At 43.3% G+C, this 12396-nt stretch overlaps 1 protein-coding gene across 1 annotated transcript in view; it reads left to right on the top strand.

Moving 5' to 3' along the window:
- The first annotated feature begins 11745 nt into the window (after positions 1–11745).
- The window catches only part of BCL11A (BAF chromatin remodeling complex subunit BCL11A), a 100343-nt gene continuing 99692 nt past the window's right edge, over positions 11746–12396 (top strand). The window contains exon 1 of the mRNA XM_029937414.1: positions 11746–11980. The gene's annotated coding sequence lies outside the window, so the exon portion shown is untranslated. The remainder of the gene's footprint in view (positions 11981–12396) is intronic.

The raw sequence follows: 12396 nt of genomic DNA, 5'->3' as shown, positions 1-12396 counted from the left end.
TCTCTAATAGAGTGACTGTAGAGCTACGGCAATCAGTTTTCCAATATTCCTAACTTCGTTGTTTCAGTTATTTATTTTCTTTCATTTTATTTTTGCATATCAAAAGGTCCAGTCCACCACGATGAAGTAATGGCCCACAAAATTTTTCTTCAATAAATAAAGCCATTTGAATAATAGCTCTACACACTGTTAACACCTTAACTTTTCCCTCCTTACTCTAATGTCCTAGTGAGTAGCATGATATTCTTCTACTTTGGAATTTATTATCGTTAGATAACCTCTAGAAAATTCTTAAAACACTTCATTCTTCAAAAAATGCGGTTTCAGATCTTGGTGTGGTGTGGTTTTTTGTTTTGTTTTGTTTTGTTTTTGAGAAATAAAACCTATTTCTATGTAACCTGCATATTTAAAGGTTTTGAGATAAAAGCAGATCTTCCCCATTTTAGGCTGGGAAAAGTGTTTAAAGTGTATTTGTGACAGGCAAAAGGAACTCTGAACGTGGGAATGACTGTCTCTGGAGCAGGGAGGCTAGGCATTTATTTCACGTATTAACCAGATCTAAATGCTTTCGAATTTTATTTTTCTTTCTTGGACAACCTGTGATTGCAGCAGGGGGCACTACCAACATACGAATTACTTGGGAGTTGGGAACTCCAGCTCTCCTGTTTCCCAGACGACTCGGAGGCAGAGCCACTGAAAACAGTTATCTCTCAGAAATTTGCATATTTATGGTGCCTCCTGCAGGTTCCTGTGATTGCTTTACAGTCAGGAAAGGTAACAGAAAAATATATACCCTCCTTTAAAACATGAAAACGGATCATATAGGAACAGTGACTCTAATAGGAGACTAATCCTTGCAAAGCCTGTAGCATGAAATTTGTTTCTGGAACATTTTTGTTTTGGTTTTGTTTTAGGATTTGAAGGGAATATTTTGGAAGTTATTGGACGAAGTCCCTGATTCCTTGAAAATAGATAGAGGAAAATACTTAACATCTTGAGAAAAAAATTAGCATAGACTTACTTATTCACTGAATGAATACCTCTTAAGAACAGAAAATTCCTTACAGACACAGAAAAGCCACCCAATAGATCATTTAAAAGCCTGGTTCCATGGCACATATATTTTTTTAGTCCTAGTCATAAGCAATGAACAAATGTGCAGTGTAGCTTTGGATATAAAAGTTAATTAGGTCTCAGAAGAGAATAGTTTCATTTTTATTGGCTCTGAGTTCCAAGGATCCCTTTGATACACCTTTTCTTTCAGCCCTTTTTGACCTTCTTTGTGGAAACTGTACATGGCCACTCGGGCATGTTTGGTTCTGGATGCCAGATTTCGGTGACTCTGCTCACCTCTGAAGAGCATTCCACCAATGTAAGCAACACAACTGAAATTACACCCAGAAAAAATCTAGTGTTGTCTCCACCTCAGGACCGAGATGCAGTTCATGCAATATTTTAGTAGGGGTTTTAGTTCAGGGAGAGATTTCCTGCACTCCTCAGAAATATGGAGCCTGAGACTTTAATTCTGGGTTGTTCAGTTTCCATGTATCTTCATCAGGACCTCGTCCTTATTTTATCATTAGTGTATCTACTTAATCTCCTTCCCTCTTAAAAGGCCAATCAGTGTACAGGGCTCCTAAACCATTATTACGGTTCTTAGCAAACCTCCTTAGTGATGGCGGAGCTCCACCATCCACAGCCTCCTCTGTAGCCCATTCTTTCCTATGGAAGCGCCTATCAAAATCTAGGGGAGGAAAATAATTTTTCCCGCAATTAGACTTCACATAATAAAGACACCATGTAGTAAAAATAATATGTGCTATCAATAATACGTGGTGACATAAATGTCCAAACTGTGAGCAGAAGGATTCTCTTATCACACATTAGTCACCATAGCAGTATGTGTACTTATGTACTACCTTTCAGTGCCACATTAGGCGATATATCTGTTTGTTATTCTGGCTAGGGAAATTCTCATTAAAATAATTACCGCCATCATCTTATTATTTCAGTGCAAGTGTAGCCACAATGTTTAAGCATTTGGTATTATGTTGAAAAAAATATAGACCTCAGGATTCATATTTATTTACTTGCTGCTGGTCAATCCCTTGTTTCTAAAAAATGTAGAAAAGCTATCACCTGAAAATCAGGGCTCTTTTGTCCCATAGCGGAAACTGTCCTCCTTCTAGAATGTTTAAACATTGGAAGTAATGAATCACAACTTCTTAGCATTGTCAGATGTGTATTAACTTTGAATGTTTCTATGAACGAGATATCACGTCAGTCTTACTGAGGGTGAAATAGCTGAAAACACAACCCTGGACTCAGCTTAAAAATATTCTCTTTGTCACATTAATTTTAAAGAGATTGAAACACTTCAATGTGAAGATCAGTGGAAATAAAACAATCCAGCTTGGAATTCTAAAGATGTTAGTAAAACTAAAGTTACATCAATTTTTTTTAAAAAAGTAGTTCCTCTTTAGTTTGCAGCTGCTTTTCAATTTGATTTACTTATGCTAAAATAAAAGAAAAAAATTGAAACTTGCAAGTTCCCATGAAGAAGAGTTGACTTCCTGTAAAACATGCTTTAAAATGAGCATATTTAAAATTTTCTAGAATCTTTAAATCAACACATGCAAAAGATATATAATCTTTAGCAAAACTCATTTATGGGCTTAATATTCAAATAATTAATATATATGCTTTCTCCCCGCCATGTTCACAGTCCAAGATCAAATTTATTTTGAAAATCCACGAATCTTGTGTTTTCTTTTACTAATTAAGCTTAGAGTTCAAGATTCAATATTTTGAAGAGAGAGATTCCGTTCCCATCTTACGCTGATATTTCTCTCGCTCCCTGAACAAGGCCACAGAAATCACTGTTTGTAATAAGTAGAGGGTGGATGCGGGTATAAGTCTCTATGAGCCTTGCCTCCTTCAAATAAGAGCCAGCTAGAACGGGTCTTGATATTTGAAGAAGGTAGTATTTGAGAATCAGGCTTCAGAATTAATCTCTCAGAGTTACTCTATGTTATAATGCACTCAGATTTGAGCTGTTTGAATATTTTATTGCATTTCAAAATCTGAGAACTGAAAACAATAAGGAAGACATTTGAATTTGTGATGGATAGAATTTTGAAGTTCCTGAAAATCTAAGTGGTCTACTCTGTAGGTCTTTATTCCTGGACCAGACATTTTCCTAATGTCCTATTCTGTGCTGAGGGGGCAAAATGATGAAAATGACAGAGGCTCTGCCCTCGAAGCACTGACGACCCAGGACTTGAGTCAGGTAGTGGCAGTAGTTTTTATGACATAAGTTATTAAATGAAATATACACAGAGAGACATGCAATCGTTTCCACCTGAAGCAAAAGTGCTTGCAGTTTGTGTCAGATAGTGGTGCAAATGGCCTATGCATCTTAACTGTTTAAAAAGTGAAATAATACAATTTTCCCCTATATGCATATTTACCTTATTAGTGAACAGACACAAATACTTGAAATTTTTCCACCTGAAAATGCATCTGTGGAATTCACTCCTTGATTCAACAAATGTATTAAATGCCCACTATGCATTAGGGAAGTGAAATAGCATCATTTTAAAAAGGCTACATTCACAAATGCATGCTAGAAATAGTCTGTAATATTGCCTACAAAACAAATGTAGTACAGAAAACTCGTTTCTTAAAAGTAACTATTTAATAACATCATGAAAACTGAAAACAATAGATTACCACAGATATTCATGACCGAACCTTTTTATTTACCATTCTTATTTATAGGAAACCAAGTTTCTTTCTCTAGAAAGTAAAAATTCTTGGGTCAGAAGTGACCAGAGCGGTGTTCCCTCAAACCAGGTCCTGGCTAAAGGCTTAGAACTATTCAAATCAGAATTGGGAAGCCAGGGCTATACAAAGCAAGGATAATAGTGTGCATCGGGATGTCTCTGGCACCTGTGACTTGTGAACTTTCTGTGATATGCTTGTGCCTGTGTCTGTGAATCCTAGGGCCTTAAAAATAAAAGCCATCTAAGAGCAGGAATCAGGTCTCGTGACTGTTCAGTGCAGTGCTCCATAAACAAAGAAAGAATAACAATTCTTAGGACCAGATTTTTCATTTTATTGGAACCTGGAGGCTTAGATAACTGACCTTGTGTGAAGAATTTTTTTTTAAGAGAAAGAGAGAGAAAACAGGCAAATTGTGTACCAGCAGGAATGGGAGACTAGAGAGATTTGTTTATCTTCCACCAAGCTGCCAAAGAAAGATGAAATAGAATAGGCATTTTCCACCAGGAAAGTTCCCTTTGCTAAATTTGGCAGTAAAAAGAAATACTAATGATTAACTGTCAGGAGAAAAAGGTGTCTTAATTTCTGGAAAAAGGACCAGCATAGTCCCAGCTATTTGGTGATCTCTGGGAATGGTCGGCAGACATTTGGAGTGGTTGTGGGGCTAGGCATTCGTGGGGTTTATGAGAGATTGGCTGAGAAGGAAATTGAGCCTGGTGGCATGTCTTGATGACTACTTCTTTTTTGTCACCCAACTGATGCCAGGGAAGACCAAGTAAAGCTATTGTGAAGTAAGAATTGTCAAGACCATAATGGCTGTTTGCCGGTCTCATTTCCGTCAGAGAGAACAGAGAAAACGAACTGCTGATCTTCTGGAAGTGAGAAGGTTTCTACACGGAGATACGGTGCTGCACAGTTCTTGGTGGGTCCTTCTGTATGAAGTCAGTGACCCTACTGTCTCCAACAACACCCACTCATGGCCACATCTTGGCATGTGTGTGGGAAAGGCACAGGGTAGCATGCATTTGAAAACTTCATTTGAACGCATCTACTACCTGTTTTTTTTAAATTTTTTTTAATGTTTTATTTATGTTTGATGCAGAGAGAGACAGAGCAAGAAAGGGGGAGGGGCAGAGAGAGAAAAGGAGACACAGAACCAGAAGCAGGCTCCAGGCTCTGAGCTAGCTGTCAGCACAGAGCCTGACGCGGGGCTCGAACCCACGAACGTGAGATCTGACCTGAGCCGAAGTCGGAGGCTTAACCGACTGAGCCACCCAGGCGCCCCTCATCCTTGTTTTCCTGATGATACAATCAGCCACATCCTCACCAACAAACATTAGTTACATATTATATTGGTGGCACATCAGGTTAATCAAACATATTGCAAAACTCTGGTCCATTAGATAATCCAAGGTGCATTCTTCATCTATCTGTGAACAATGTCAGGCAGAGAAATATTTAGTGTTTGTGTATATGTAGTCCTTGGGTAGTTCAACACTAGCTGTAACTTTCTGAGCAAACCAAGTGATACTAGGAAGACAATAACTTTCTGAAATAAGATGTTAATACCTCTTTTATTTATTTATTTATTTATTTATTTATTATTTATTTATTTATTTATTTATTTATTTATTTTTACCACATAGTGGATAGACTAGATAAAGAAGATCTGAGGTGCTTTATTTCTCTTTGGTAAATTTATACTTTTTATCAGAATGTAACACAGAATGTATACATCTGTGGATGTATATGAGGTTGCAACATTCCTGATATATAGTCTGAATTTTAATCGTTTCTTTCCATCCCTCTCTTCCTCCCTTCCTGTTTCGCTTTGTATGTATGTATGTATATTCTACGATAATAAACTAATAAAAACTTATTATAACAGCAAAGAGTACTTGTCCAAATAAAGGACTAACTACCTATAAAATTTCCTTTTAGACAGTGAAGTTGTAGCTAGAAGTTGGTAATAAGACCATCTAAAACCACTAAAAATCATTTCCGTGATGTTCTGTAAGGAGCACAGGGAGGATAAGAGGGAAGGAGTGGGGATGGGGAAGAGAAAGAGAGAGAGAGAGAGAGAGAGAGAGAGAGAGTTTGTTCTCCAAAAGCTCTCTCAGCTGAGTTATTCTGTCTTTTATAAAACAACTTCACATCTGGACTGATAAGTTGAATTCCACCCATTGCCATTTAAATAGCCCAAGTTATAAACCTCTTAAACTTGAGGTTTATAATAGAAACACTGACAGACCCTTAACTATAGTGCCTCTATAGTAATGAAAGCACAACTATTTCATTATAGCAGTGTCTGGCAGGGCCGCTATAATTAAGAGTCTGTCAGCGTTTCCATTATAAACCCAAATTTTAAGAGGTTTTTAACTCACATTGTTTTAAATCACATTGGGCTGAAACTTGCTGTACAAAATGTCAGACCAGATGTGGTGTGTGTGTGTGTGTGTGTGTGTGTAATGTTGCTTTTCCTTCTATTTACCCCTCCCCCTGCCAAAAGAAGCAAATAGGTGAAGCTTGTGTTTGTGATAGGGTGTGACTGGTTGTGAAAAACAGGTACTGAAAAAAAAAAATTAATCCCTTGTTAAAAGCAGGAGATTCAGAGGGGGCAGAGAATTAAGTTTATGATAACTTTTAATTTTTGGTTGTTTTGATTGTATTCTTTCCTTTAGAAGTGCTCTCATTTGGGAAACTAGCTTTGTACATATCCAAAAAGCAATGCTAACAAGTGAATCTTTGGATATTGGATTCCTGATCTGGTTTATTTAGAAGATATTTGATAATGTAGGCTGCTGGAGATGATGGAAATATCTCACATTTGTACTTTTAATTGTTCAGTTACCCTAATATTTGGGATAATCTTTTTGAACTCATCATCCTTGGTGGTAATCACTTCTCGATTAAAATTAGCCCTACGATGGGCTTGCCTGATCAAAGCCTTACTGGTCTCTGGGAGAAACTAGTAGACTTTGAATGGTTATGTTGGTTTCATTTACGCAGTAATAGGATTTATTCACTTATTCGCTCAAAAACCATTAATGGAGCACCTACTGTGTGCTGGATATTGAAAGACTGGGTATTCCCTACTGTGAACCTAGTATGCTTCCAGTGCAGTACATTGGGCTGGCTTTATTGCCCAACACCTATTTGTCTTTGATGTCAATGTTAGGGAGCCAACTTGAGTATTTTGCCTAGCAGTGTTCTAACCAGTATACCTTGTTGTCTTCAAAAGGGCCTTTTGCTTTCATGGTGAGGCTGGTTCCCCTACCCGTACATTATTGACTCAGCACACAGCAAACCGTCTAGAGGCAAGTATAGGCTTATTTAGAGCAGATTCAGCTTTTTTCCTTCTCCTGTTCCCTTCTCCCTTCCTTCATCAGTCCCTCTCTCCCTCCTTACTTTTCTCTTTCCTTTGTCTCTCTCTCTCTCTCTCTCTCTCTCTCTCTCTCTCTCTCTCTTTCTTTCTTTCTTTCTTTTCTTTCTTTCAGGGAGAAACATCCAGGTATGTAAAGTAGACTGTCAGCCAGCTAAAGGCCCAGGGAGCCTCTGGAGAAATACCAGACTAAGTGTTTCTCCAGGAACCTCCCTGGGGAATGTCTGCCTTTGCATAAGGTGTAGACACTACCCTCGCAGGGCCTCCTTAGGTCTTAGGCTCTGGCTCACACTGGCAGTAGAGGAGGAAGAAATGTTATAGGGAGGTGGGGGCTGAGGGAGGCTGGAGAGAGGAAGGATAAGTGGTCCTTCTCACCTTTCAATTTAGGGTGCCCCCCCTTAAAGCCCACCCCCTTTCTCACACACGACTCCTTTCCTTTTTTAAAATTAATTTTTCCTTTGTCTTAAGGACACTCTAGCACTCCCACCCTCAAGAACCCCAAATGTAAACTTATGCCAAATACATAATCTAAACCTAAGTTCTAAACCTAAGTTTTATTTCTATGAAAATGACTGCCCAGTCTCTATTTTCTGAACTGCTATTAGACCAAAAAAAACAAAAACAAAGACAAAAAACAAAAAAAAAGGAAGAAAAAAAAAAAAGAAAAAAGCAAAAAAAAAAAAAAGGAAGAGAAGAAAAAAGCAGAAAAAGTAAAATCAAAAGCAAGGTGGAACTGATTGCAACAATTTTTTAACCATTCATTCATTCATTTATTTATTTTTAAGCCTATAAAGGTGGTTCCCCCTAAAGGCAGACAGTGAATATTTTATTTTAATCTTGTAGTTTCCAATGAGACAGACCTTTTAACCCTTCATTCTCCGGCTCGGCCCGAGTCCCCCGCGCCAGGCGATCCTAGACAGGAGGGCTGGGACTGTATTAAGTCTCCCTCTTGGAGCTGTTTGTTGACCACATTCACGTTCTGAGCCCTGGAGCTAAAAGCACTTTACACCATAAAATAAAAGCACTGTCTTTTTTTCTAAAAGGTTACGTCTGGAGGCCACGCGGCTCATACTTCATACCGAAAACTACTGAAAGGACTATGAAATCCTCTATGATTTACACTCGCTCACTGCATTAGGGTATAGATCTACTCGACTCTAAAAATACGGTGGGTTTCTAACCGACGTGAATATATGTGCATTATTTCAGAAAGTCTGTTAGAAAACTTGTCAACACATTATAAAGCATAAACCAGGACTTGGCTATTAAGTACGGAGATCAGAGGCAGAATATATACTGCAGGAAGTCCTGGGGAGTCTCCTCCGCGGGCAAGATAAAAAGGGGGAGGAGGGGAGGGGAGGGGAGGGGAGGGGTCGTCTGCTGGCCTGGAGTTTACATTCAGTGTCGTCACCAAAGGTTTGGGAAGGAGCTCACGGAGCGTAATTAGCAAAGGTTCCACAGCTCCAAATGAAGTTAACTGAACGGCCAGAAAATAATTTTAACGTTGTCATAATTTATGACTTTCTAAAAGCCACTTTGGGAAGGGTAAATATACTTATTGTGTATCCAAATGTGAGCGTTTAAAGTGACCTTTCACCCCTCTACAAAACTACCTGCATCATTAATCAATACTTATGTAATTTTTTTAAACCTTTTAAAACAACACATTTTTCTTTCTTTAAACACGCATACAAACCCTTCCCCACCCCCCACTTTTGGGCGCTTTAGCGAGCGTCCAGAAGCAATGAGGGAGGGGGCGTCACTCGTAAAGGCGAGCACAAGGGACCAGCAGCGGGGGTGCGCGACAAGGAGGGATCAAATGCCAATACACAGCCCAGGTTTTCTGGACTGGGTGAAATCAGGCTGGGGGAGGGGCGGGAGCAGAAGGCAGTTCCTATTTCACTTTGGGCATTTTATGATGGTGGAATTAAATATATGTTAATGGTGGAAACGTCGCTGCTTACCTCTCCACTGGCACCTAGAGAAAGCAGCTGCAAAACTGGGTTTTTAATGTATGTTTTAAGATGTGGTTTCGGAAGGAACCCCCCTGGAATCTGAAACAAGTGCAATAACATAGCAGACCTACTTGTAACTAAGTGCTTAATTTCCTATGATTTTTTTAAAAAAGAAAATCAATAAAATGTTGCCAGTTATTTATTGAAAATAACCACAGATAGCGGCCCTGATAGGGTGCCGGTTTTAGAGAGCGCACAATTGTGTAATGAATTGTAATTCAGAAGACTGTTAAATGTGAACCACAGAACCTTTCAGAGGTAATAAAGTCATTACTTTTTACACTACAGTCAACCCTGAAAAGCTTTATACACATCATTACATATAAATCATACATATATATTTCCACAACACACATTCGCCCATTTATATACATTCTCTATATACAGACTCGTGGATGGATAGATGGGGGAAACATTAACATTTGAAAAACTCGGTTCCGAAAGAATCTGACTCACAATTGTTACCTGATGAGGCTTTTATCTTATTTATTTATTTTTCAAAGACCTCCCAGTTGCACTTTCTTCTTCCCTCTCTTCACCTTCCCTCCAAACATTCATCTCCACGCACCCTGTCTCTTGCAATGACACTCTTTTGGTCGCTCAAAATCTAGTTGAAAAAGATTAAAAAAAAAAAAGAAAAAGACAGTAGTGGGAGATGCCGACCTGCTCTGAAGAACTCAAGAAAAGGGGAAATGGTGTAACGCACACTCTACAGAGCTTTACTGCAAGTGAATCTTCCTGCTTCTTATACAGGATTTGAATGCCTCTCCCCACCCCTAAGCTGGAGGGAAACAATAACAACAAAACACATTCACGCAAACCCAATTCAGCACACATCTCCCCTAATGCTGAGCATCAAAACCTCCCTTTCTTCCTTAGTGGGGCCCGAAGCTTCGCCAAGCCAGGCAAGCCAGTCCTTTTCCAATAGGTTTGAAACTTTCTAAGGCAACATGAGAATAAACAGCCGTTTGCCGCCGGCGCAGCGGGGAGGTGGGTGCGCGCTTGCAAGCGGGGGGCTTTAGCTTAAAACAATAAAGCCCCCAGCCGGGAGGGTGAATTTACAGAAACGACGTCCCTTAGACTGAGGAGGGGGAAAGAGAAGACGCGAGGGGTTGTGGAGCCGCTTGGAGGAGAGGGAAGGAAGGCTCCTTGCTCTGCAGACACACACTCACACACGTCCACCTGCAGCTCCGAGTCTCGCGGGCCGCAGCGACCCGCCTCCACCCCACACCCTCCGCGCCTCCCTTGGACTTGAGTCCATTTGCCTCTCTCCACCCCCCCACCCCCTAGCCCTTCCGGATTTGGAATCGCAGCTCGGTCTCCGCGGCAGCGGCGGCGGCGGCGGCTGAGGCTACGGGGTGGCGCAGGCAGGCGGGGAGGCTGGGAGGCGGGAGACGCCAGGGGACTTTGCAGACACGTTTCTGAATAAACTTTCCAATCACAGGGGGTGCTGTTGCTGTACATTTTACGTAAAACTGAAAGTATCCCACGCCAGAGTGAAGCCCGCTTTTTGACAGCGGCAGGACGCGGGCGCGCGCGCGCGCGCGCGGGTGTTCTATGTGTGCGAGAGCGCGTGTGTGCGTTAAAGAGACAGGGGTTTATTTCCAACAGGTCTTCCTTAATTTCCCAGGAACGTCTGTAGAAAGACCAGAGGAGCCTGCAGACTCCAGGGTGTATGCCTTGGCTCTGGGCGCCTGAGCAGCACGGCGTTGACCCAGGGTAGTCACCCCACCACCGTGGTCTTCCTGCTGCTCCTGCGAGCCAGTCGCTCTCTCTCCAGTCCCCATTTTCTTTCCCCGGGTAACAGCCCGGGAGTAGTTGTGCCGTGCCTGTAAGAAACATTTCCTTTCCTTTCCTCTGTGCTCTAGCAGTTGCTCTGGAGTGGGAGGGGGTGTGTCCATCCCTGGGACCCGGCTCGAGGACCTCCCGCGGCGCCAGGAGCACGTTCCCAGGGACTGGAACTCTGGGGACTGCCCGTGCTTTGTCCTCTGGCCCGCGGCCGCTCCGTGAGGTGGACGCCTCGGCGCCTTCCTCGCCTCGGGCCCTGGTCCTCCCCTCTGGGGGCTGGAACATGCCCCGAGTCTGGCTAATTCTTTATTCCTTGGCCCCTCTCTCTCCCTGAGACCCTGGGGGGCCTCGAGTCCGTGCTTCCAGTTGGCAGTCGCTTGCCAGGGTGCTCAGATCCCAGGCCCTCCACCCCGCTCGGCCTTGGGGGTGCCCTCCGGCCGGGGCCTTTACCTCCTCCCTCGCCCTTGCCCCCTCTCCTCAGGCAGCCCCGGCCCCGGGAGGCCCCGGGGCTGCCTTTCCGGACCCGCAACCCTCCAAACTTGGGCTGGACTCCGTTTTGCCGCGCGTTCCCTCCCGCCTCCCCTCGCCGGCTGTGGAGCTGTAACTTGGGAGGCTCAGCTCTCAACTTCGGGTGATATTTCTTTGCTAGCCTCTCCTTAGGCAAAGTTTCCCGAGCGCAGCCGCGGGCTCAGGGCTTTCACTACGGCCCCGGGCGTCCGCACGCGGTGAGCGAGCGCGGCCGCAGCGCGGCGGTGAGGGGAAGTGGGTGTGCGCACGGAGGAGGGTGTCCGGGAGCAACTCTACCTGGCTTCCCTCCGCCCGCGCTTCCCCGGACCCGGGCTGCAGCCTCGCAGTACACTCTTGCCTTTTTTTTTTTTTTAAGTAATCTTTCATTTTAGGGTCCCCGTCCGAGGAGGGGGGAGCGAGGGCGCACGCCTTGCTCCCCCCACCCCCGCTACCCCTTTCTTCTCTCCCGGCCACGCTGCCGCCACGGCGCTAGCTGCGGCCACTGGTGAGCCTGCGGCCCCAGCGCCCCCTCCCCTCTGCCCGCCCCTCCCCCGGGGGCCGCGTCTGGCGTCTGCGGAGCCCCCCGCCCCGCACCTCCCCCGCCCCGCACTGGCCATTGGCTTGTCCTGGTCTCTTTTTCATGTCCAGCCCCTGATGTGTGTCCATTGGTGTGAGCTTCCCCTTCCCTCCTCCCCTTCTCTCCTGCTCGCCCTGCCCATGTTTTGTGTGTCTCTGTCCATCCAGACTCCTGACGTTCAAGTTCGCAGGGACGTCACGTCCGCACTTGAACTTGCAGCTCAGGGGGGCTTTTGCCATTTTTTTCATCTCTCTCTCTCTCTCTCTCTCTCTCTCTCCCTCTCCCCCTCTCTCTCTCTCCTCTCTCTCTCTCTCTTTTTTTTTTTTTTTGCTTAAAAAAAAAAA

This window comes from Suricata suricatta, chromosome 4, assembly GCF_006229205.1.
Source record: "Suricata suricatta isolate VVHF042 chromosome 4, meerkat_22Aug2017_6uvM2_HiC, whole genome shotgun sequence".
NCBI classification, from domain to species: domain Eukaryota; kingdom Metazoa; phylum Chordata; class Mammalia; order Carnivora; family Herpestidae; genus Suricata; species Suricata suricatta.
Note: the sequence above shows the minus strand (reverse complement) of the source record. Positions and strands in the feature narration are given on the sequence as shown.